The sequence below is a fragment of the Callithrix jacchus genome, chromosome 1 (assembly GCF_049354715.1).
Source record: "Callithrix jacchus isolate 240 chromosome 1, calJac240_pri, whole genome shotgun sequence".
Classification (NCBI taxonomy): domain Eukaryota; kingdom Metazoa; phylum Chordata; class Mammalia; order Primates; family Cebidae; genus Callithrix; species Callithrix jacchus.
This window is the reverse complement of record NC_133502.1, coordinates 199575667-199601518: the sequence shown is the minus strand read 5'-3', so window position 1 is coordinate 199601518 and position 25852 is coordinate 199575667. Positions and strand designations below refer to the sequence as shown.

The window sequence follows — 25852 nt, the reverse complement described above, 5'->3', positions numbered from 1 at the left end:
ATACATACAAACACACACACAATCACATATCAGTTTGTTTTGGAGGGGGATACAAAGCAAAGCAAAGCAAAAGAACAGTTCGTAGAAAGCCAGTATAAGTGCAACAAGTTGTAGCTCATCTTAACTTTGCAAAACATACTCATTTAATATATGTCAAAATATTCTAGGCTTCTCGGATCTTTTGAGCAGGTTTACAAGTGAGAGCTAAGGCCTTTCTATGAAAGGGCCAACATTTCAGATAAGCTGACTCTGTCGTCCAATGGAATGCCCCCACCAGCTAAAACTCAAGTTTACATGGATATTCTCAAGAAAAGTAACTTCATTCTTTTTTTTCTTTTCTTTTCTTTTTTAAGATTGGGTTTCGCCATGTTGGTCAGGCTGGTCATGAACTCCCGACTTCAGGTAATCCGCCCGCCTTGGTCTCCAAAGTGCTTGGATTACAGGCATGAGCCACCACGCCCAGCCTTCTTTTTTTTTTCTAGACAAAGTCTCATTCTGTCGCCCAGGCTAGAGTGCAATAGCATGATCTTGGCTCACTGCAACCTCTGCCTCCCGGGTTCAAGCGATTCTCTCACCTCAGCCTCTCAAGTGGCTGGGAGTACAGGTATGCACCACCACTCCCAGCTAATTTTTGTATTTTTAGTAGAGACAGACAGGGTATCACCATGTTGGCCAGGTGTAAGACACCACGCCCATCCACTTTTTTATTCACTTTTTTTTTCTTCTTTTTGAGATCGAGTTTCGTTCTTTGTAGCCCAGAGTGGAGTGCAGTGGTGCAATCTCGGCTCACTGCAATCTCCACCTCCCGGGCTCAAGAGATTCTCCTGCCTCAGTCTCCCAAGTAGCTGAGACTACAGGTATGCACCACCATGCCTAATTTTTGTATTTTTAGTAGAGACAGGTTTTCACCAGCCAGGCTGGTCTCGAACTCCTGACCTCAGGGGATCTGCCCTCCTCAGCCTCCAAAAGTATGGGATTACTGGCATGAGCCACAGCACCTGGCCCATTTTATTCACTTTAAAAAATAAAATTAAGGCTGGTCCGAAGGTAATGAGTTATCTCAATTGATTGTTTACAGTCCATTAGGGATCGAACTCCTTGTTCTACTCTTTCCCCTCTTCTCACTGCTTCACTTGACTAGTCTTTAAAAAAAAAAAAAAAGCCAGGCACAATGGCATGACTACAATCCCAGCTGTAATTAAAATATGCTGGGATTACTGGGGAGACTGAGGTGGGAGGCTCACTTGACCCCAGGAGTTCAAGATCAGCCTGGGTAACACAGAAAGACCGCCCCCCCACCATCTCTTTAAAAAAATCAATCAAAAAACCAAAACACTGTTTAGAGATTTTTTTTCAAACCAATTTGTTTAAAACCCAGCAGAAGTTCCACCCAGGTAGCTAGCTCCATGCTCTACAATAGTGCCCCCACCCATTTGCGCAAAAAGGTACAGTCTCTGAACAAAATGTGCACATGCTCACAGTAGCCACAAAGCCACAGCACTAGAAGGCAAAGAGAGGGACAAGATGAAGGAGCAGCAGTAGGCTTTAGGAAATGTGAGATGACAAGTCATTCAAACACAACAGAGTCTCCACAGCAAACTCCATGCCCCAGGTGGGTCCTCCAGGCGTTGCAACTTCCTGGGTTCTCCACAGAGAGTCTGAATAAAGAAGTAAGATCTCTACAGCTATTCCCAGCCAAGGGATGGGATGAGTGTGGGGGTGGGGGAGTGGATAGGGAGAGAAGGGGAGACCTGGATCTAAAAGTGGTAGAAACCGAATTAAAAAGGAAACCTTACATACTCTGTCGTATCTATTAAAACATCTCAGCCCCCATGTGCTTGGCTGTCAAATATTAAACAACCATCATGAGGCAGGACAATCAGTCACCTGTGCTCAGGAAGTTGAGGCTACAGTGAGTCATGATTGCTCCATTGAACTCCAGTCTGAGCAACAGAATAAAACCTTCTCTCAAAAAACCCATCACATGCACAGACAGATAAAAATGTGAGAAAGCAAGTATGCAAGCATAGTAAAATGTTAACAGTAGAATATAGGTAGTGGGTATATGGGTGTTGACTGCAAAACTCTCCCTTTTCCTGCATGACTGAAACGTTTCACAATATTGGGGGATGCTTTTATAGAAGATGGGGGAAACCTGGTTTGTAGTTTAAAAGGGAAGGAAAAAACCTTCCAGTCTTGCTTTCCAGAAGTTTACAGACAATTCAACGTGCATGGGTAGAGGCATCATGGGGCCAGAGAAGGGGATACACCTCACTTAGGATACAGTATAGAATGACACTTTACCTGGAGTAACAAAAGAACCCAACAGAAACAGGTTTGTGGAGAGAAGATAAATCTGGTTTTACACATGCTGGGTTTGGTTGGGACACCTGTAAGATGCTGAAGTGAGCTTTAGTCACCATGACCTTAAATTGAGTAGTGCCTCAGACCCCACTGACCCTGAATTCTGATGTAGGGAAGATCTTGGGAAGGAAATCAACATCCAACAAGCTGGCTCAGTTTGGCAGGCTTCTTCATCTATCAGTCAGCAAGACATACTAAGCAAGAAAACAAAATATGACCATGATTTCACTCATGGAGGTATGTATGGTACAGGATTTCACTGATTTGTATACTAATCAACTACTAAAGGCAGGGATATCTGCTTAATTAGGAACACCCAGAAAAATCAGCCATATGTCTATGATTTTTAAAGAGACTGGGAGAATATTCAGGCTAGGAGTGGTGGTGATCCTGGCACTCAAGACATATCCTTGAAGACCCCTCTTCTCTCCTTCAAACAGGATGAGATCTGCCTGCCAGCCTTAAGCTTCCTTTCTAGACCCAAGGAAAGACTGAACAAAGGCAGCCATCTTACCTACTTTTTAAAAATTATTTTTATTATTGCCATTATTATTATTATTTAGAGACAAGGTCTTGCTTTGTTGCCCAGGCTAGAATACAGTGATGATATCATAGTTCACTGTAGTCTCGAACTTGTGGGCTCAAGTGATACTCCCACCTCAGCCTCCCAAGTAGCCAGAACTATATGCACACACCACCACACCCAGCTAAATTTTTTTAAGAGACAGGGTCTCACTATGTTGCCCCAGCTGGTCTTGAACTCCTGAGCTCAAGCAGTCCTCTCACTTAGCCTCCCAAAGCGCTGAGATTACAGGCATGAGCCACCATGCCCTGGCAGCTTACCTACTTTTTGATCTGAATTCCCAGCTGGCTTACCAGGTGTTCCAAAGCCTGACAACCCAACCAGAGGAAAGTACTTTCAGTATTTCAGGAAAGTCATCTGGAAACAAGCCTGACTATCCTGAAAAAGGGAGAAAAAATGAACGACTCTTAACAGAAACAGGTTGTCTTTCATGGAAAATCCGCAAGCCCGCCTGAAAATTCTAATCACTTGCAGCATTCCTGCCCTACCATGGACCCACCAGGCCAGAGTGGAGCCCTCCAGATGCTGCGTGCCCTCTGCAGCACATGCTTCATTCACCTCGCTAAACAAACAAGGGGTGTCTTTGTTTAAATTTAAAAAAAGAACCTGTCTCACAGGCTACGATTACATCAGCAGAGAGCTCGCATTCTCGGCATCAATCCGGGCTGCTCCACCAGCTTTGAAGCGCCCCGGTGCACGGTGCCTTTGATCTTGTGGTTCCCGCCCGGGGCAAAGCCGATACCATCACGGCGCCCACTGCAGGATCCGAGATCTTCATGATTACCCTGCCAGCAGAGCCACCGCCTCGCCCGCTCATCCCCCACCAGCTTGGGCTCCACCCCTGACCCAGCCTCCAGACCTGGCTGCCAGTGCATGGGCAGCCAAACACATACACCAGTCTTAGGGAGTGTGGGGCTGCCCTTTGGGAGGGGACATCACTAACTTAACATTTGTGGAAATAGCCCTGGGATCATGTTTTTTAAAAAGAAGCTTTTATAGATATTTTAGAAATATTTATGGGGTAAAAAATGATATGGCTGGCTTTCCTTCAAAATAACATAGGGGTGGTATGGGGGTGTAAGTGAAACAAGTGGGGCAAGGCATTGACAACTATTTTGGGTGACGGTGAGTATATGGAGGGATGGCGTGTACATAACATGCTCTACTGGAGTCTACATGTAACATTTCCTATAATAAGAACTTGAAAAAAAGGAACCTCTAACCCTTTGCTATTTTTAAAGTTTATTACTCACTGACTTTTAGGAAGGAAAAAAAAGCCATTTGAGACAGGTGGGTGGGAGGGTAGATCACATCTGACTTTTCTAATGTGCCCCGCTCACTGGAGCTTCCAGCAAGTGCAGGCCACAGATGCAGCTTCTCCAATACAATCCCTGCATAGGTAGGGGCATTAGCGGCACCTCTATCAGGAGATCTTCACCAGTTTGGAGGTATAGAGTCCATCTCTCCAGAAAAATACTCATGAACACACCAGATTGGGAGGAAATATAAGAACCTACTCTCAAAATCCATTACTTACCAAAATCAGATTAGAAATGACCCCTGGAGTAAGCACTCCAGGTTGCTCCATTTTATCAACTCCTTTCCTTCAAAAACTACAGGTACTTGATGAGCCACTGAACTCCAAGCACCAACACATGGGGCCATCACAAGGCACAGCACATCCCTGGGCTATGTCACAAGGCCAATTTTTCTCCTTACTGGATGTATGGCCTTGGATAAGTCACCTAACTTCAAGCCCATTTCCACATTTTAAAAACAAAGTACTATTCATGCTGCCCCTGTGTCTTTAAACCTCTTCTGCTACACATTTAACTCAGGAGAAAGAAAGGGGAAAAAATGCCAAGAAGGAAAAGGGTACACTGGGACACGAGCATGATTCTACCCACAGCTGTGGCGGAAATATGTTTAAGAACACAATTGTAACAGTGTGAATAGGGATCCACTAAATTACTTAGAGAAAAAGTTGTAAGAACAACAAAGTAAAAAAGTAAACAAGCATCTAGGGTGCTAAATAGCAACAACAGCAAATTTTAAATAACATGCATTTATTTACTTTCATCTTAAAGAGGTCTAGGTCAAAAATTTCACTATAAACTGTTTGCCAGCAAAATTGCCCAAATAAAAACAAACAAACAAACAAAAAACTAAAATTCCCTGGTTCATTCATAGCCTAATTTAAAGTACAGGTTAAGTATCCTTAATGGAAAAACCCGAAATCCAAAAGGCTTCCAAATCTGAAGCTTTCTGAGCACCAACATGATACCACAAGTGGAAATTCCACATGTAAGTACCTAACAGGAACTTTGTTTCACACACAAAATTATTAAAAATACTGTATAAAATTACCTTCAGGCTATGTGAATAAGGTATATATGAAACAAATGAATTTCATGTTTAGACTTGGGTCTCATCTCCAAGACATCTCATTATGTATATGCAAATATTCCAAAATCTGAAACACTTCTGGTCCCAAGCATTTTGGATGAGGAATACTCAACCTATATATTAATCCCAACATAGTACAGATCCCATTAAAAAAGTATCTCTAGTTCATCATTTCATTCCTTTTTGGGGAAACTCAATTCTTCCATTCCTGTTAACAGTTAGAAAGATGATAGCATTTCAGTCCCAGATCTTTGCACAGCATCCAATCTAGGCCCTAAGGAATGCTAAGGGGGAATATGAAGCAGTTCAGAGGAAAATACAAAGCAGTACAGAAGGTATGCCACTGACCTCAGTGAGCTTACAATCTAGTTATGGAGACAGACACACCTACAAATTAAACACCACAAAATAATATTAAGTGTCAAATGAGTGCCCAGACCAGATTGTTTCAGATTCAGAGGCAGCAGAGACAAAACTGGGTGCTGCATACTCCAACAGAGCTTACTGGAGGCAGCAGCCTTGAAAGATGGACAGAATGTGGGCAAAGATGCAAATAAAGGCCAAAGCCCGTTAGGAGGAGCCCTTTGACTACAAGCAAGGGGCTCTGTGGTTGGATGCCAAACTGCAAAGATAGACTGGACACAAAATGTCAAGGGCTTTAGAATTTTAGGGGAAGGCGGGGTTAGACTCCATCCTACAAGCAGTAAAAAGCTCTCAAAGATTTGTGAAGGGCAGCACAACATCTGGCAGCCGAGTAGCAGAAGGGGAGAGGAGGTGTGGGGCCCTAAGTGAAACAGACTACTAGGGGTGGGGGTTTCTGCTTAAAAGAGAAATAACTGCCCCTCAATGAACCGGAGGGAATCATGTGCTCATGCTACCAGTTGTGGTTTGGTGGGGGTTTTTTAAACAATGGGGCAAAGATCAAAAGAAACTATTTGCAAATGAGAGCCCTCCTACTCCTCTGACTGGTCACTTCTGTTCCTTTCATCTTCTCTCCTGTTTGAAATTCAGGTGAAAAAGAGAAGCATGTGGCCAGTGGGCTGGGAACCTGCCAGCCTAGCCCTGCATCTAGCCCCATGTGTGACTGGAGGCAAATCACTCAAACTTTTCCAGGCCTTGGTTTCCCCAGTGAACTGAGGAGGGTCAAGCACAGGATCTCAAACCCCTTGAAGTAAGTGCCAAGTCTGGTTCTAGGCTGGGAAAGACCAAAGCCTACAGCTAAGGATTTCAAGGGGTACAGGCTACCCATCAATCCCCAACACCAAGACCTTCAACAGTAACAAAGCTGCAGTTACAGAGCCAGGCAACCATCTTCTCTCCTTTCTAATGAGTGGGAAAAAGGCATCACTGTTGTAAAGACAACACAGAGAATGGGAAATAAGAAAAGCTTCTTTTCAGTAACCACAGGGCAAAACACACTCACATGTATTGAAATAAAACTGATCAATAAGAGTCCACTGGCCAGGAACGGTGGCTCATGCCTGTAATCCCAGAACTTTGGGAGCCAGAGGCGGGTGGATCACTTGAAGTCAGGAGTTTGACACCAGCCTGGCCAACATGATGAAACCCTGTCCTACTAAAAAATACAAAAATTAGCTGGGTGTGGTGGCAGGCGCCTGTAATCCCAGCTACTCCGGAGGCTGAGGCATGGGAATCATTTGAACCCAGGAGGCAGAGGTTGCAGTGAGCCAAGATTGCGCCACTGTGCTCCATCCTGGGCGACCGAGTGAGACTCTGTCTCAAAACAAAAAAATAAAATAGGATGGGTGTAGTGGCTCACGCCTATAATCCCAGCAATTTGGGAGGCCAAGGCGGGTGGATCTCCTAAGGTCAGAAGTTCAAGACCAGCCTGGCCAACATGGTGAAACCCTGTCTCTACTAAAAAAAAAAAAATAATACAAAAAATAGCTGCACGTGGTGGTGTGGGCACCTGTAATCCTAAGTACTCAGAGGCTGAAACACAAGAATCACTTGAACCTGGGAGACAGAGGTTACAATGAGCCAAAATTGCACCATTAAACTCCAGCCTGGGCAACAAGAGCAAAACTCCAACTCAAAAATTAAAAATAAAGAGTCCACTGATGAACATAACATGGGTCAAAACAGCCAGAATAAACAGAGTTCAATGTTCCACCTCTTTCCCTAAAAACAGCTTCTGACCAGGTTTGGGGCACAGAATTAAATTTCGCCCTCCATCGCTTATTTTAACTTTTATCTATTAAGAGTAAAGGGGCTAAAAGCCTAACCAGGTCTGTATTTCCATACCTGTATCAGTAGGTAAGAGGACCTTGGATAAGTCATTTCACTTTTTCCAGCCTCCTTTTCCTCATCTGTATAACGAGGATAAGAGCAGATGCCAGCCTAGGGCTGCTCCAAGGAATAAATGAGATCATTAATGTTGGGTGCTTAACACAATGCCTGGCAAAAGCCAACAATAAATGTTAGCTCTACGGTATTATTTTAGACCTAAGGGACATTTTTGTCTAACGGAGATAGGAAGTAGTGTAATAAGATGTAAGAAATCCATATGAAGGCATTTTCCAGGAAAGAAGGGACTACAAACCCCGGTTCAGAAAGAACTTGTGTGGCCCCCTCTGTGGGGAGAAACAGGTTGGCATTCTTCTCTAGAAAATAACAGCTGCCTCTCCTCCCATCTCGCCCCAACCCCTCCTTGGCTGCAAATACTCAAGGATTAAGAAGACATTCAAGCTTTGTTCCATCTCATTTCTGCTCTGGCATTCTTCTCTTTGGCCTCTTTATCCTAAATGCCATTTCTGCTCAATAGCAGGCCTTATATCAGAGAAGTGTCTTGCACTTTCTCAAGGTGCCCCAATCCTGTATTTCCACTAGCCCCACTTTACTGATGGGAAACCCAAGGTTAAGAGAAATCAACGCGATTGATTCCGAGCCTGGTGCTGTTTTAGGCTGCTGTGCTTTGACCTGAATCAGAGATGGATCAGTGGCAGCTTTCCTACCCCAGTAGGGAGCAAGAACAGGGCTGGCCACTTTAGGACCAAGTGGAAACACTGCAGCTTCTCATGTACCCCAGGATACCACCCCCACTTGGAGCCGCCCCAGGGAAAAGTGCCTTCAAAGGGATTCCAGTCACCAGGCAAGCTTGGTGGCTGCATTCTATCTCTCTTGAGGAGAAATACTCCTTTTGTGGAAAGCTTACACACACATACATACATACATACACACACACACACATACACACACGCATGCATGCACACCGCAGACACACATATACACATGCACCCACACACGCACACACCAGCTGCAACTAGGCTCCAAGCTGTAACTATGCGAGGAGAACCACTCAGTCCTATAGATTACAAGGCTGTGGGGCTCAGTCACCCAGCAAACTCCCTGAAAGAGAAGTGCATTCAAGCCCCACTCCAGGCTTTATTCTTCACCAGGTTTTACCCTTCACCGCTTCTCCTAACACTTCAAAGGAAGTATTTTTGTACAGCCCAGGGAGGAGTGTAAACTGGCCAGCTGCTTCCAAAGCAGAAAAGTTAACCCTAAAAGGGCCGCTGGGCTGGCAGGGCAGGGGGAAGGCAAACAAGGTCGTGGGGAGTTGGGCGTTTGAGTCCCCACAGTTGTGCAGGCCTGCCCTTTCAGCCTACACCAAGGGTACGGCTCTTAAACCACTACAGAAAGGCAGGACTTCAGTTCCTCTAAACAGCTAGTTATAAATACCCTCCCAGGCTAGAGGTTCAAAGGATCCAGCAGTTAGCACTTCAATGGAAACTCCAGCTAACAGAACAGGCCTCTTTAGCACTGCTCACTGTTCAGTCCAGGCAAAGAACTGAAGAACCCAAAAGCTACCACCACAAAACCTATCCCCAAAAGTCCAATTTGGCTTGGTGGCCAGGGGACAGCACACCCTCAGCAGTGTTTTAATGACTGAGCCTATTCTAAACAGTGCCCTGTGGAGGGGGCCTCCCCTCACTGTGTACTCTGAATGGCAGGCCAGGAGATCTTTTCCAAGGGGCAGCTGAGGGAAGATAAAGACCCTAGGCCCTTTTGGCCTTTATCTTAAAAGCTTTTTTTCTTTATAAAGAGGTCGGGGTCTCACTATTGCCCAGGCTGGATTCAAACTCCTGGGCTCAAAGGGTCCTCCCACATCAGTCTTGCAGGTAGCTGGGACTATAGGCACTCAGCTATAAGAGCTTTTATATACCCTTCAAATTCTTCACCCTACAGAAAGTATAAGTTACCCAAATTTAGATTCAACATTCTTCAGTTACCTTGTTGAAATGGGGGGAATCCTTCCTAGTAAGATTAAGTGGACATTACATAGACACTCCCTGGCTCACCAGTGATGCAGCAAACTTCTATGCACAGACAGCTGACAACACAGCCACCTGGGGAGGTGGCAGTTAGATCAGAATGGGCTTCTTTCAAGAGCACACTACCTAGGTGTCTTTTGTAATTTTTTTTCCCCAACCACTCCATCGCAAAGGACATGGACTCTACTAGAACCCCTGGCAACAGGCAGGCCTTAGTCTGCTGTGGGAGTGCCAGGTGAGGACCTGGAAGCATTCAGGTGGGGCTGAGCTCCTGCCACCTGGCTGACACTTCTAGGCAATCACACAGTGGCAGGCAGATGAGTGTTCTCCCCATCCACTGGCAAGGGCATCCTATAATTTACTGACACTGAAAAGTATGCTATAAATAGTTGGTGTTTTTAATGTTGTTGGGCCTCCAGAATAGAGAGGGCCTAACAGCTGTGTGGGGCCAGGGCTCTAGGCATCTAAAGGCTACAATTTGGAAATCCTGGGCGGTATAGTCAAAGCACCTTCAAAGAAAGGAACTCCAAGAGCATCACACTCCATCTAAAGAGACTAAGGTAAGGAGAGAAAGCCTGTTGAAACTATCAATCAGTACTTACAGACCACAGTTTAGCAGAAGAGTGAACGGCACTGAGGGTCTCTTTATGGAAAGCTCTACAGTTCAAAAATGAAAGGGACAGTGGCCATTATAACCCCTAAACCCCAAGCTGCCATTTCTACCAAAGACACAACAGGATGCTCCTGATTAAATAAACACAAGATGATTAAGAGGATGCCTTTAGTCATTCAACAATTTTTTTTTTTAACCTTCACTCTGCTAAGTGCTGAAAATGCAAAGAACTAAACAGATGAGCTTTTGTGACAGAAGTTTTGGTGCAGAAGGGCAACAAAGAGTAAACAATTTCCAAAAGTGAAGAGGATATCTAATAATTTTAAATCTAATTACATTACAGGTTGGCATGAGACTAAGAACCTAAAATGAGTTATACTCCAGAGACTGAGTTACTTCTAGGCTCTTCAGACAGCAAGTATATTAAAGAAAATTAAAATCTCAGCAAGGTATGGTGGTTCATGCCTATAATCCCAGCACTTTGGAAGGCTGATGCTGAGGCTGATCCCTTGAGTCCAAGAGTTCAAGACCAACCTGGGCAACCTAGTGAGACCTCGCCTCTACGAAAAAAATACACAAAACCAGGCATAGCGGCACCTGCCTATAGTCCCAGCTACTAGGAAGACTAAGATGGAAGAACTGCTTGAGCCCAGGAGGTGGAGGCTGCAGTGAGCCATGATCGCACCACTGTACTCCAGCCTGGGCAACAAAGCAAGATCCTGTCTCCAAAAAATTTAATTAAAAAAAATTAAAATCTCTACATTCATTTATTCTTTTGAAATAACCCTCCCAACTAGGTTTCCTACAACTAAAAAAGTCTGAAGGAAGGGAGGAAAAGTGGTGAAGAAACTTAGACTTTGAGCACTTACTAACTCTAATATAAATGCTTAAGTCAAAAGAAGACATAGAGGTAGCACTGGATGCATGGGGTAGGGTGGGGTACGGGGGTGGTGCCCATGCACATGTGTCAGTGGTCAGACCTATTCAGGCAAAATTAAAGATAAATATCTAAAAATTGCTACTGAAACTTTACAGGCTGATTTTTAGCCTTTTAATCTTTTTCAGAAATCATTAAAATTGTTTGGCGGGGCAAACATTAGAATGAATTCTATCTATAATATCACGAGTAGTCCAAGGTGTTCCACTTTGTCCCTCCAAAACTAAAGCAAGTCCAGAAGATTCCAAGATTATGAGGGACTTCAAAACCATCTCATATGAAGAACGAAAAGAACTGGGGGTTCTCAGCCAGGAAAAAAACAATTTTGCTGGTTTTACTGGTGGCTGAGGGGGAGAGTGACAAGATAACCACCTTCAAAAATCTGGAGGGCCATCGTGCCTTAATGGCTCTGTGTTATGGGCAGAGTTCTGTCTCTCAAAAATTGATATGTTAAGGTCCTAACCCCCAGTACCTCAAAATGTGACTATCTGGAGACAGGGTCTTTAAAGAGGTGACCAAGTTAAAGCAAGGTCATATAGGTGGGACCTAATACAATATGACTGGTGTACTTAAGAAATCTGGACACAGTTACAGATGGCAGGCCACATGAAAACACAGAAAAACCATCACTTTATAAACTAAGGAGAGAGGCCTCATAAGAAATCAACCCTGCCATCACCTTGATTCTAGACTTCCAGCCTCCAGAATCATGAGAAAATATGTCTGTCATTTAAGCCACCTAGCCAGTGGTACTTTGTTATGGCAATCAAAGGACACTTAATATACTCTAGAAGGCAGAACCAGAACCAAGGAGCAGAAGAAGTTTGGTTCAGTGAAAGGAAGAACAATTTCTGATAATCAACGTCTGCAAAAAGAGAACGCCTCCCCTTTGGGTGGCAGGGGATAGGTCCTGCACTGAGGCTGAGCCCTACCCTTAATGCACAGCAGAGCCTGGGGCCTCATCGAAAGCTACTAAGGCAAATGGCTGCATGTCCCAGGCTAGACAGAGCTCAGCTGCCAATAATATCCATCAGGTAGGTCAACCCTAACTTTTCCTTTTTTTTTCAGATGGAGTTTCACTCTTGTTGCCCAAGCTGGAGTGCAATGGCGTGATCTCGGCTCACTGCAACCTCCGCATCCCAGGTTTAAGCAATTCACCTGCGTCAGCCTCCCAAGTAGCTGCGATTATAGGCATGCGCCACCACATCTGGCTATTTTTGTATATTTAGTAGAGACCAAGTTTCACCATGTTGGTCAGGCTGGTCTTGAACTCCTGACTTCAAGTGATCCGCTCACCTCGGCCTCTCAAAGTGCTGGGATTACAGGCATTAGCCACCACACCTGGTCTCCAATTTTTAAAGTTAAAAAAAAAAAAAAGCTCTAAGTCAATAGTCTGTGAAATATGACACATAGCTGGAGAAGAATTTAAACTCTTCATCTCAGTTTCCTCTTAGCACATCAATGGGGGGATATCTCAGCCATACTCATGTTACACACAACCCTCCTACGGGCAACTAGAGTCAGCAGAGCCTATTTACTCTTTCCTGCACTAACTAAGGTAAACCAACCTGGAAAATGTACATCCATTCAACTCAACCCAGCACCTCCAAGGCAACAGGTCTCCAAAACCAGACAGCCAAACTCAAGACCTAATAGTCGTGGAGGGCGGCTACCCCCAAATCCAAGATGCCAGCCCAGCAGAGGAGGCCTGCAGATCAGCCAGAGGGAGTTCCCCTTCCAGAAGAAATCAAATGTTCCCCAGTACTTTGGGGCTTTTGAGAAAAAGGAGTTCTGGGATCAAATACATTTGGGAAGTACCAGAGGGAGTTCTTATCATGCATTTCATCCAACTCTAAAATGTCTACTTCATGAGGAGTCTAAGATTTAGATTTTTACACATAGTATATCTGTTACATACAGAGGCAGAGTGAACAAAGAGGCATTTAGGACTGCAGGGGTTGGGGGGGACTCCTCTATCTTAATCTGCCTGCCATCACAGTCCCCACAGCTTGGTAAGTAAAGTCACAATAAAGGCTGTCCCTGCTTCCTGCAATCCCCACCTACCTACAAGACAGGCTACAAAATGCCTACAAGACAGGCTGCTTGGAGCTGGACTCACTTTTATATGATTTCATACCCACTTGGATGCTGGTACTGTTTAACTCCTTGGTGAATTTTCCCATTCCAGTAGAAATTAAATTCCTGAAAGAGAAGCACTCTTTCTCGGTTCTTTTATACTACAACTCCCTATACCCCATCACCCAATTAGGGAGAAGACCACAAATCAAAGCTGCAATGGAAGAAATAGTCCTACCACAGTTCAAAGGTGCTCAGGTCATTCATTCTAGGTGATAATGACTATATGCAAGGGCCCTGTGAAAAGCTGGAAATTAACATGGTGTTGGCCTTCCATCCTCATAATCTAACAGGACACCAACTGAACCAGTGCAGACCCTAAACCAACCTAATACTGGCTACGTGCTACTCCATGTCCCCTAGCACCTTGAGTCCTCTGAGAAAAAGTTCTGTGATAAAGTATATTTGGGAAGTACCAGATTAAATAAAGTGAATGACTGCTCTTCAACAGAATTTCTCAGAGCCATTAATTGACTACTGTGCAGAATATATCTCTAAAAGAAAACTAGGATAAACAGTATTTCTCAACTACTGAGCCCAACCATTAATGCATAGCATAGGTCCTCGCAGAACCCTTTCACAATAGAACACTGTGCAGAACTGCTGTTCTTCAGGCAATGCCTTGAGAAAAGCAAATCTTGGGCATACTCCAGAGAAATCTGCGTTTGGCTTTAGAAAGTATACATCTATTTTAATACAAGTGTACCCGATGTCCTAAAAATCCACAACTTCCCAAACCAAAATAAATCAAGCCACTCAGTAAAGACTCAAATCGGGCTGGGCGCGGTGGCTCAAGCCTGTAATCCCAGCACTTTGGGAGGCCGAGGCAGGTGGATCACAAGGTCAAGAGATCGAGACCATCCTGGTCAACATGGTGAAACCCTGTCTCTACTAAAAATACAAAAAATTAGCTGGGCATGGTGGCGCGTGCCTGTAGTCCCAGCTACTCGGAAGGCTGAATGCAGAATTGCCTGAACCCAGGAGGCGGAGGTTGCAGTGAGCAGAGATCGTGCCATTGCACTCCAGCCTGGGTAACAAGAGCGAAACTCTGTCTCCAAAAAAAAAAACCTCAAATCAGCAAGGATTCGAAACCCATGTCCCTGCCGGGCATGGTGGCTCATGCTTGTAATCCCAGCACTTTGGGAGGCCAAGATATGCAGATCACCTGAGGGCAGGAATTCAAGACCAGCCTGGCCAACATGGTGAAACCCCATCTCTACTAAAAATGCAAAAAATCAGATGGGCATGGTGATGGGTGCCTGTAGTCCCAGTTATTCAGGAGGCTGAGGCAGGAGAATTGCCTGAACCCAGGAGTTGGAGATTGCGGTGAGCCGAGATCACGCCATTGCACTCCAGCCTGGGTAACAAGAGCAAAACTCCATCTCAAAAAAAAAAAAAAGAAAAGAAAACTGTGTCCCTGAGTCTAGATGGAAAGTCTTTTTGGATCTCCCAAACAACTGGAGAGTGGCAATTCTCCCTATCCAGACAATAATGAAGGTAAGGTAAGCCTCAGCCTCCCTCCTCTGGAGTGTTTGTGCTACAGCTGACATCTTTGCTAGGAACAGAGAAGCAATAATTGAGTGCTTTAAGAGGCGGGCTCCTTCCCCGGATGTAATCCAGCATAGCTAAAAGATAAGAGATAAGATCAAGCTAAAAAAAAAGTTACTTAAGCAGAAGGGAATAAAGGTCACAAGGAGCTGATACTATGAGAAGCAGGGTTAAGATGAAAACCAAAACTTAAACATTCTAGAGAAAATTCTGCCTGGACTGGCCCAGTCCAATCTGCACTTCTTGCCCTAAATAAAAAAGCTGACACGTGCTTTGGTTCTGGCTAGGGCAGGCAATGTTTCTGGAACAATTTCACCTTGGTTACATATTTCTACTTTAAACATTCCAAAGTTGCTGAAGGCCTCCCAGGAGCATCTGCTCCTGTTTCTCAGGAGGGAGTTAGTTCCTGTGGAAAGTGTTTGTTTAGTTTGATTACAACTTTGAAGAGGGGTAGGAATTCTGGCTCAGAAAAATTTAAAGGCCGGGGCCTTCTCTTACATAATTTGTAAACAAACAAAGTTTATCCCAGTGTGGCTCATTTGGCTCACTGGCTGGATTTAGAAAAATATATTCCTCATTCATTTGGGAGAAGCCACAGTAAGGCCTGTCAATAACCAGAAATGTCCAAACCAGCCTATCACTCTATTGCCTAATCCTAAAGGACCAGGCTCAAGATAGCACACTTGCAATCTCCCTTCTGAAACCCAGGGCAGTCAACAGATGGAACCCAAACTGAGGGGTTAGGGGCAGGACTTGAAAAGCAGCTGAGGAATTGCTCCCCAGAAGTTTCTATATGCTCATGATATATTAAAAAAAAAAACTCTCAGAAAAAAAAAAAAAAGTGCTAACCAAGATCAAATGCCACACAGCAATTTTCTTCCAAGGTGTCATGAATGGTCAAGTGTATGGGTAGAGAGCAATTTGTTACTAATAACAGCTAAAGGCCAGAGTTGGCATGTGATTTATTTATCTTTAATAAAGTAAATTCAAGGTTGTCACTAGAACATCACTTACTCCCTTACATTCCAGGCTATTCTCAGGAGTGGAGGGACTGCTGGAAAACTGCCCCCAAATGAACCTCCCGACTGCTGTGCAATGAGTGCTACAATTACATACCATGCTGCTGGAGGACTACAGGGCAGGAGGGAATCGCGTCACCAAAATGTGGCCATGCACACAGACGTCACCTATATTCTGGCTATGGGACCACTGGTCTCTAGGATAAAAGTCAAACACCCTTTTCTGGCATTCAGAGCCTCTCTTATCCCTCCCCTAACTTGTCCTCCAAAGTTCTTTCCCTCCCCGATTCCCTAGTTAGGGTGCTTCTTCCCCACTCCTGTTTCCATCTCCAGACATCCTTCAGAGGCACAGCTGCAGATCCTCCAGTCCCTCCAGGAATCTCATCCAGTCCTATGCCCAGTGTGCAGATGTGGACACTGAGGCTCAAAAAGCCTGGCTGACTCAGACAGATCCCACTTAAATGACAGACCAGAGAGCAGAGCAGATCTCCTGTCTCCCAGTCACGCCTCATTTGGCCTCTCCTTTCTCCCCACCCTGCCAAGGGCACATTCTATGCCGGGCAACCTCCAGGTCTACACAAACTAGAAAAAGCTCCACTAGTTGCCAACCTCACCTGGGTCTCTGCAAGAAATGCCTTCCCCACAGCAAGAGCCAGTGGGAGCAAATCCAAACACCAGTCTTCCTTAAGAGTCCAGCTGGAGGTCCACCCCCAAGACCTTTCTCTGATTTCTAGGCACTTTCTCTGGGCCCCAAGCACTTGGCACTCAGCCTATGCATGTTATACTGTCACCATCTCAGGGATACATCTGACTTTCCCACTGGCCCATAAGCCCTCCCTCAACAGACACGCAGGAGGAGGCCGGCTTCACTCGGTGATTCTGTGAAAACTATTCAGAAAATATCCAGTGCCATATCTATCAATCCTTGCCAGAAAATAAGAAGACATTAAGGCTGACACTCAGAAAGCAAACCATAGCCAGACACACCTTGAAACATCCAAAGCCTGTTGCAGTCCTCACTTTCATACCCAATAATTCGGTAACAAAGTAGACCATCATGAAGAGTTCAAGACTACTTATAGCCACAAGGAGAGGACTGAACTAAGTTACTTTGCTGTTTTTCTTACTATCTTCCAGATCCAAAGTCTAATAGAGAGGCTGGGAGTGGTCGCTCATGCCTATAATCCCAGCACTTTGGGAGGCTGAGGTGACCACTTGAGGTCAGGAGTTCAAAACCAGCCTGGCCAACAAGGTGAAACCCCATCTCTACCAAAAACACATTTAAAAACTAGTAGGGTGTAGCAGTGGATGCCTATAATCACAGCTTCTCAGGAGGCTGAGGCAGGAGAATTGCCTGAACCCAGGAGGCGGAGGTAGCGGTGAGCCAAGATCGCGCCATTGCACTCCAGCCTGGGTAACAAGAGCGAAACTCCATCCTAAAAAAAAAATTAGCCAGGCATGGTGGTCACATGCCTATAGTCCTAGGTACTCAGGAGGCTGAGATAGAAGGATCTCTTAAGCTGGGTGGCAGAGACTGCAGTGAGCTAAGATCATGCCACTGCACTCCAGCCTGGGTGAAATCAAGTTTCATTAGATTCATTGTATGAATGAGGAAAGCACGTGGGCTAAAAGAGGCACTGTTTTCTTTTCACTGAACTGCATTTCTAGGAATATAAGCATGCAGACCTGATTTGCATAGTCACTCTGTATAAGCAAGGGCAAGTTTTGGTTGGATTATTTTCTGACCAAAAAAAAAATACAGTGAAAATCATCCTGGTCTGAAGGCAGAGTCTACAGCAAACAGGCCTAACACGCCCCTAGGAGAGGTCCATGCACAAAAGCTGTTAACTCCAAGTTTAAGTCCATTCCCAAAGAGCAACTTTTCTGTAGATAGCAACAAACAGTTAAGATCAGGAAGGGCTTGGAAGCTCTAAAAAATGGCTCAAAATCAAAAAAGTTTCTTCGGACAAGTGTGCCTAAAAAACCCAATGGAGAGACACCAGGCCATCTGGGGGACCAATGGTTTCTACTAGACCAATAGTTTCATCTTTGCTCTCCACCCAGACGAATCTAATCACTGCTTTAAAAAACACAAACTGAAAGCACAGGTCTTATCACAGGTATTACTGTGATAAGCAGACCTTCTTTTTCTTTAGCAAAAGCAAATTTGCATCCAACTGACTGCACATCCAGCAATCCAGCTAATCCGGAAGAGGAGAGAGCCAATACAGGATGGATTTTGCTTCTGTTCTTAGTTTTGACATCCAGGGAACGGGGAGACATGCCCCATATGACATGGGGTAAATGATGCTCCATAAGCATCATTTAAAAAAAAGCAAGTATCACCACATACAGACCCCAGTGGTACTAATTCAAACCTAATGGACTTCTTTTTTTCGATAGGTTACTAGTTAGTGATTCTCACATATCCCTACCAAAAGTGACTTGCACACAGCCCAACACTGGTTCAATATTTGTTTCTAGACGTTACTCTTCCACAGCATGATTGGCATGCAACATACACCAAGTACAAAAGGAGGCCACTGAGACTCCCAGGAGAAGTTAAGTTAACATAGAGGGTTGTTGAGGGTTATCTGGAAAGAAAGCTGGGCTTCACTTCATTCTCAATCACTTTATGGAGATGACTTGCAGCCAGTTTCCATTGCACGCTGCATTTTCTCTGTCATTTCGCCTTCTTCTGAACCATCTTTTCAGTTGTTGTTTTAGCTGAACAGAAGCTAGTTTTAATATGAAATTAAATATGCTATTTAAAGAAAGCATAGATAACAGAGTTGAATATAAATGACCCACTCCAGTGGTCCCTCTGGAGCCAAATCAAAAATTAACATTATTTTTATGGTCCAAAAGTAGAGCATCATGTTAGCTTTAAATCAATACTGCATTTAGAAAATACCCACTTCCCACTGAAAGTCTGCTTGCTAATTCAAAATGAAAGACATAGAAATGACCTCAAATCTATTTTAGAGGTTTGTAACTATACAAAGACAACCACAAATGCTTTTCAATTGTATCTTTGTTCTAGATTAAATATGTTACCAATCAACTCAGCAAGTGAAAGTATGCTGACACCACTCTGCACCATGTGCTGTGGGCAGGGAAAAAGTTCTACCATACAACCATCCCCACTGATTGCAAAGGGGTAGGGGGTGTGGAGAATGGGACTTATGTTTCAAGATAGCTGGTGACTCAGACAATGAAACTCTGCAGAGAAAAAAACTAGTGCCAGTAATCAAATCTGAATATGGTGCTGGGTTGGAAAACCAAATCAAAGCAAAATCTTATCAACAAATCCCCAAGGAACCAGACCATGAAAGGCACGGACACCATCTGGGCACTGTGGGGACCCATGCGGCCACCACCTGCTCCCTCAGTGAGTCGCTTGTACATTCTCAAGGACCGTAAAGTTCTCATGTAGATGGGTCAGAAAAATTAGAGGAAATTAGATAAGATTAAAATGAGAGTTGAAGGATAGCACAAGGCCATATAAGATAAATGGTCAAATGGAATATGGCTGTGCCATTTGGCACCTTGGCATTTTATGTGAAAATGACTCCGTGAAAATCTTTCTTCAGGTGGCAATTAACATTTTAGCTCAAATTCTCCCATTAAGGGAAAGAGAAAACTGGGGGCGACGGGGAGCTGGCAGCAATCAGTGTGATCCAGTGGCTCTGCCAGCATAGGATAAGCACTCAATTCGTATCTGCTGAATGAAAGAAAATAAAAATCCAAGCCAGTGGCTCTTCCTGGCTTCCTAGTCAGCACCAGCACGTCTCTCTGCCATAGAAGTTGTCTTCTAATAGCTGGTTTACCTGATGCTTCTTGCAGGACTACAAACTCTTTGAGAGTGACAATTCTGTCAGTTGGCAGCAACAGACACCAACTGAACATGTGTTAAGCACTTAATGCATACCTTATACATATATTATCTAATTTTCACAGTCCTTTGGAGGTATAAGCTATCTGTCCCATGTTATACATGAGGAAGCAGAGAGGTTCAGAGCGGTTGGATGACCTGGCCAAGGTCATAGAGCTGGCAGTGGCAGAGCTGAGATGCAAACCAGGCCTATCTGGCCCCAGAGATGTGCTCTCCACCACTGTGCCCCTTACATAGAAAGAGCATGGTCAGCTCTGAACTCCCAGAATGCAACATAAGTGGATTTTAGCCTTGGAAAGTTTCTGTTTTGTTTTGGAGACAGAGTATCACTGTCACCTAGGCTGGAGGGGAGTGGTGCCATCTTGGTTCACTGCATGCAACCTCTGCCTCCCAGGCTCAAGCAATCATCCTGCCTCAATCTCCTGAGTAGCTGGGACTACAGATGTGTACCACCCCACTCAATTAATTTTTGTATTTTTTTTTGTAGAGATGAGGTTTCACCATGTTGTCCAGGCTGGTCTCAAATTCCTAAACTCAAGCAATCCACTTGCCTTGGTCTCCCAAAACGCTGGGATTACAGGCGTGAGCCACCATGCTCAGCCTCAAGAGGATTTTTTAGCTCTAAGAGGTTCGCAGACTGCCACTGGATTTAGCAGCCTTTAAATACCTAATGGAGGCTATAAGACAGAGTCTTGAGCTCCAGGCCAGCTTCTCCATTCACTAGCTATGTAAACGTCTCTGCACTTTAGTGTCCTCATCTAAAAAAACAGATATGAAATGTCTTATCGCTCAGAATCCTCTTAAGGATATAGTGAGAAAAACAGTATAAAGTCCCGAGAATAGTGTCTTACACAGTATTCATTCATTCACACATTTCATCAACCACCTGTGTGACCTTCAGCACTAAAAAGCTTTCACGTAGTAGAAGCCAGCAATGATGGAAGAAGCCATGAAATCTTTTGGCATTCTATCTCCCAGGCCCAGGTCAGTAACAGCAGCTGAGAATTCGATAATTTGGATTGTTTCACAAGCAGAATGTTTACCCAGAGGCCAGGATGGAAGAAACCTGTCCTCTGTTCTACCATTTGTTTTAATTGGTACAAGTTTCCTTTTTCTTTTTCTTAATGGTTTAGCAAATCTACATTGCAGCCTTGTTTTTCCATCCCTGAGACAAAAATCTTTGATTCTCTGTTATTTTTAGCCAAGAAGTCTAGCAGAGCCAAACAGAGCAACCCTGAAATCATCAGGAGAGAGTTCTGTCTATCTGAATTTCCTGCTCCAGCTATAACAGTATCTGCAAAAGATACATTGGAAATCATAACTTGCTGAGGCCGCATCAATGCCAATGCAGGCAAGCACAGTAGGGTATTACAGCCTGGTCATCCATAAAGAGACACCTTCAAGAACAGGTGAGGTAGCGCACACCTGTAATCTCAGCACTTTGGGAAGCCAAGGCAGGGGATTGCTCGAACCCAGGAATTCAAGACCAACATGAGCAACAAAGCGAGACCTCATCTCTACAAAAAAATGAAAAAATTGGCCAGGCGCTGTGGCTCACACCTGTAATCCCAGCACTTTGGGAGGCCAAGGCAGGCGGATCATGAGGTCAAGAGATCAAGACCATCCTGACCAACATGGTGAAACCCCAACTCTACTAAAAATACAAAAGTCAGCTGGGCGTGGTGGCACGTGCCTATAGTCCCAGCTACTCAGGAGGCTGAGGCAGGAGAATCACTTGAACCAGGAGGTGGAGTTTCCAGTGAGCCGAGATAGCGTCACTACACTCCAGCCTGGTGACAGCAAAACTGTGTGTCAAAAAAAAAAAATAGCTGGGAGTGGTAGTACATGCCTGTAGTCCCAATTCTCAGGAGGTTGAGGCAGGAGGATCACTTGAGGAGATCAAGGTTACAGTGAGCTATGATCATTCCACTGCACTTCCAGTCTGGGTGACAGAGCAAGACCCTGTCTCAAAATAAAGACACCTTCACACAATGCCCAGGTCTCCAGGATAGCCTGAAAGCTCTCAGGTCAGCTAAAGAACAGATTCCTGGGCCAGATTAGAAAAAAACTCAGCCTGAAGAAAGTCAAGGGTTGAACAGAAGTGCCTTAAACAATCTCAAGCAGGCAGGATGATACAGAGAGGTAGCCTTTACCAAAGAAGCAAAAAGAAGGGTCAATCTCATGTGATGCAGCCAAAGAGCCTTCACTAAAGCTGCAAAGGAAACAAAAATAAACTAAACAGGATAAAAGGAAAGCTGTTGCATGAGGAAGAACTTTTGCTCCAGTTAAAAAAGAGAGAGAAGAAAAAGAAAGCACACACTGAAATGATCTAAAGCTGCCTATAAATATTTGGGAACATCAAAGGCAGTCCTGTTAAATTAAAAATGCTGTCACACAGATAGGAACTAGCCTCTAGCACTGCCAGCTTCAACATGTGAGCCTGTGATCTGAGGAGCGAAGGCTCAGCTCCTCAAGAAATCTGATTCACTAAAGAAAAAAGTGAAGGAGCAGTTGAGTTTTAATAAGGGCATTAAATACCTTAGGAATGAGCTAATTAGAGTTTAACTCTTTCAAGATTGTTCGAGCTCTTAAGAATGCTGTAATGTAAGCTCCCTCCAGAATCTAGTTAAATCCGTCTTGAAACCTGCAACGTAAAAGAACAGTATTAAAATAGCACCTTAGGACTTCAAAGTTGATCGATCCCACCAGGTCACTCAGATTTAAAGACAGAGGCCAAGTGAAGAGGAGCCAAGGTTAACTAGGAGTTGTTTTCTGGGGTGAAGTTAGGTTGCTTGCTTATTTACAGGAATTTTTTTCCCTAGTTTAGACTAGATAAGAACAAGCTCACTCTCTAATGCCATATTCATTCTGCCACCCTGTGAGTATGCCCTTTACCCAAGACACTTTGAGGAGAGAGACAGGGTGTTGAGCAGGAAGGCCCACTGACCTCGCTCGCTTGCTAGCCAGCTCACTCACAGGCCACACAAGAAATTCTGGCTGAGCCTCCCAGACACACTCAAGGTCACCACGGGAAGTCACCCAACAGTTTTCCCTATACAAATTCTGGATCAGAATCCCAAGGAATCCAGGACGAGTTCCCAGTTAGGAAAGTTCCATCAAGACGGCAAATCCTTCCTTTGGCCTTGACATAGGAAGGAGCAAAACCTCTGGGGAAAATACACACCTTCAGAAAGGGGCATCTTTCTATCATCCAGTTTCAGGAATGTTAGAGGAGGAGGTAGACAGTGATAGTACTCACCTTCTCCATTCAAGGAGAGGAATGCAGAGCCCAGTCTTGGTGAAGGGGTGGGGGTGGGGGGGTCAGGAGGGGAAGGGGATTAAAAAAAAAACATAATGCTCTCCAATCATTCCCATTTTTAGAAGAAGTCCATGTGTCTAATTAGGGGAGGTTAAGATTAATAAAGTATTTGCTTTGGCAAAATCACACACTGGATCAAACCAAGCACTGAAGTCACCTGTGCTTGCCCCAGGTCCCATGTAATTAGGCCCTTAGGGCATAGCCTTAGTACATCGATGCAGCATTTCACACATCCAGCTGGATCCTGAGGCACAAACAGCCACCCTCCTTTCCTCAGAAGCAACCCGGAACAACAGTCAGGCTGGCCTGGAAACACACTGGACTCAGAATTCACATCTAGCTGTGCGTGTGTGTGTCTGTGTGTGCACACATGCCCGACTGACAGAGCTTAAGGCCTGGACAATGATGTAGCTGTAAAGAGTAGGGATGAGCAGGAGAAGCTACAGCAAAGTATCCCTCCCAGGAAATGGAGGAAACCAGGAATCGGAGAAATAAGCAGCCTTTACCTCTTGCAAACAGCCAGTCTGGGGAGCCCATGGACCTCACACTAGGAAAGAGGGGACCACAGGTGCAAGTAGAAAGGCGCTAAGCATGTTAAAAAAAAAATTCCCATGGTATGATCACTTCTCTTCTCAGTAAATGGCACTTTTGAATTCCTTGAACTTTGATGAGCTACCATTTTAGAATAAGAATTTCCAACCACTTGGGAACTACAACATAAACGAGGAGCAGCACGAAATTATTATATATCTTCTTCAACCTCATCCCCACTAAACACAAACTGCATGCTGAGAGTAACTCATGTAATCCTCATAACAACGCTAGGAAAAATTTATCTCCTATTTACAGATACAGAAACTGAAATCCAGAGAGGCAAAGCCACCTTTCCACATCAGGTAACTAGCAAAGTCCATATTCAAACCCAAGCTGTCTGGCTCCAGAATCAGCACTCTGCAGCCTCTCCCATCATCAAAGGAAACCCAGAACCAGTTTGTTCTACAAAGTTTAAAACGTGCTTAAGGAACTTGGTGAAAAATGCAAAAATTAGCAGGGCACCTGTAGTCCCAGCTACTCGGGAGGCTAAGGCGGGGGATCTATTTGGCACAGGATGGGGAGGTTGCAGTGAACCAAGATCACACCGCTGCACTCCTGCCTGGGCAACAGAGTAAGACCCCATCTCAAAAAAAGGAAAAAAATGGCCTGGCAAATGCTGGGTGTCTGCATAGCAAAGTGGAAAACTACTGCTCTGTCCTCCCAACTCCTCTTAAATACAGTTGGTTAAACATTGTAGTTTGAAGAACTAAAGAGAACTTATACCCACACAGGTTATTGAAACTTAACTTGCTAAGCACAGTGGCTCACACCTATAATACAAGCACTTTGGGAGGCGAAGGTGGATGGATCACCTGAGGTCAGGAGCTCAAGACCAGCCTGGCCAACAGAGCAAAACCTGTCTCTACTAAAAATACAAACATTAGCTAGGCATAGTGGTGCATACCTGTAATCCCACTACTGAGGAGGCTGAGGCAAAAGAATTGCTTGAGCCGGGGAGGTGGAGGTTTCAGTAAGCAAAGATCAAGCCACTGAACTCCAGCCTGGGTAACACCGCAAGACTAAGTCTCAAAAAAAAAAAGTTAACTTAGAAGTTGGTGATTAGGAATACCCACAAAATAGTAGTGCTATTTCTGCACCACAAAAGGCCCATCCACCAGCTTGGGCAACATGGCAAAACCCCATCTCTACTAAAAATACAAACATTAGCTGAGTGTGGTGACATGCGCCTGTAATCCCAGCTACTCACGAGGCTGAGGCAGAAGAATCACTTAAATCCGGGAGGTAGAGGCTGCAATGAGCTGAGATCAAGCCACTGCACTCCAGCCTGGGTGACAGAAAATAGACTTCCTCTTGGGGGGTAGGGGAGGGTGAAGATGCACTAGAACAGCAGATGCCACTCGAAAGTCACATCCCACTCTGCCATTCTGGGCTCCCATATGGCTTACCAGACCTTATCAATTCTCTTCCAGACATTTTACTGCACAACACCAAGTACCATAGAATTAATCATGCAAGGCACCATTTTCAAAGAGGTAACAGCATTCCAGTGTGAGATGCCAGGGACATTTCCCTCCTCTCATCCCGGTTCTGTCTGCCGAAGCTTATGAACAGGACATCCCAAGATCCCATTTATAGGTGATGGCACCTTCGACTGTGGTCTTTGCTTATATACAAGAATAGGGAGGTGCAAGGAAATCCCTTCTTGGTGTAGGGGAAAGTGAGGAATGTAGAAAAGGAGCTGGGGGAGGAGTCCCCCATTTATCCTTCCTATTTTTCTTTCCCTTCTCCCTCCCCTAAGCAGCCATCACTAGATTAGTTACCAGAGGGCAAGGGAGGTTGGCAGGAGTTGAGAAAAGGGGGTCCGTAATAGGAAGAGACAGAAGATCCCTGTTTACCCTCCAACAGGTAGGGAAGAAATTCACACATGAAAGGCCCACCCACCATATAACTTCCACACCTTTAGAAGAGGACAATTAAAACAGGCTTGCAAAAGTAAATTAACTTTCACTTGAGCCCAGGAGTTCAAGACCAGCCTGGGCAACATAGTGAGACTTCATCTCTATGAAAAATAAACAAAATTAGCCAGGCATGGTGGTGGTGCATACCTGTGGTCCCAGCTACTTGGGAGGTTGAGGTGGGATGATCATTTGAGCCTCGGAGGTGGAGGCTAAAGTGACCTAAG

At 44.7% G+C, this 25852-nt stretch overlaps 1 protein-coding gene across 8 annotated transcripts in view; it reads right to left on the bottom strand.

Moving 5' to 3' along the window:
• Window positions 1–25852, bottom strand: part of ZNRF3 (zinc and ring finger 3) — a 241112-nt gene that overhangs the window by 128513 nt on the left and 86747 nt on the right. For 2 of the 8 annotated variants that reach the window (XM_035268404.3, XM_035268409.3), the window contains exon 1: window positions 3563–3767. The exons of the other annotated variants lie outside the window; for them this stretch is intronic. The gene's annotated coding sequence lies outside the window, so the exon portion shown is untranslated. Of the gene's footprint in view, window positions 1–3562; window positions 3768–25852 lie in introns of those variants that run through there. 8 annotated transcript variants of the gene reach the window in all.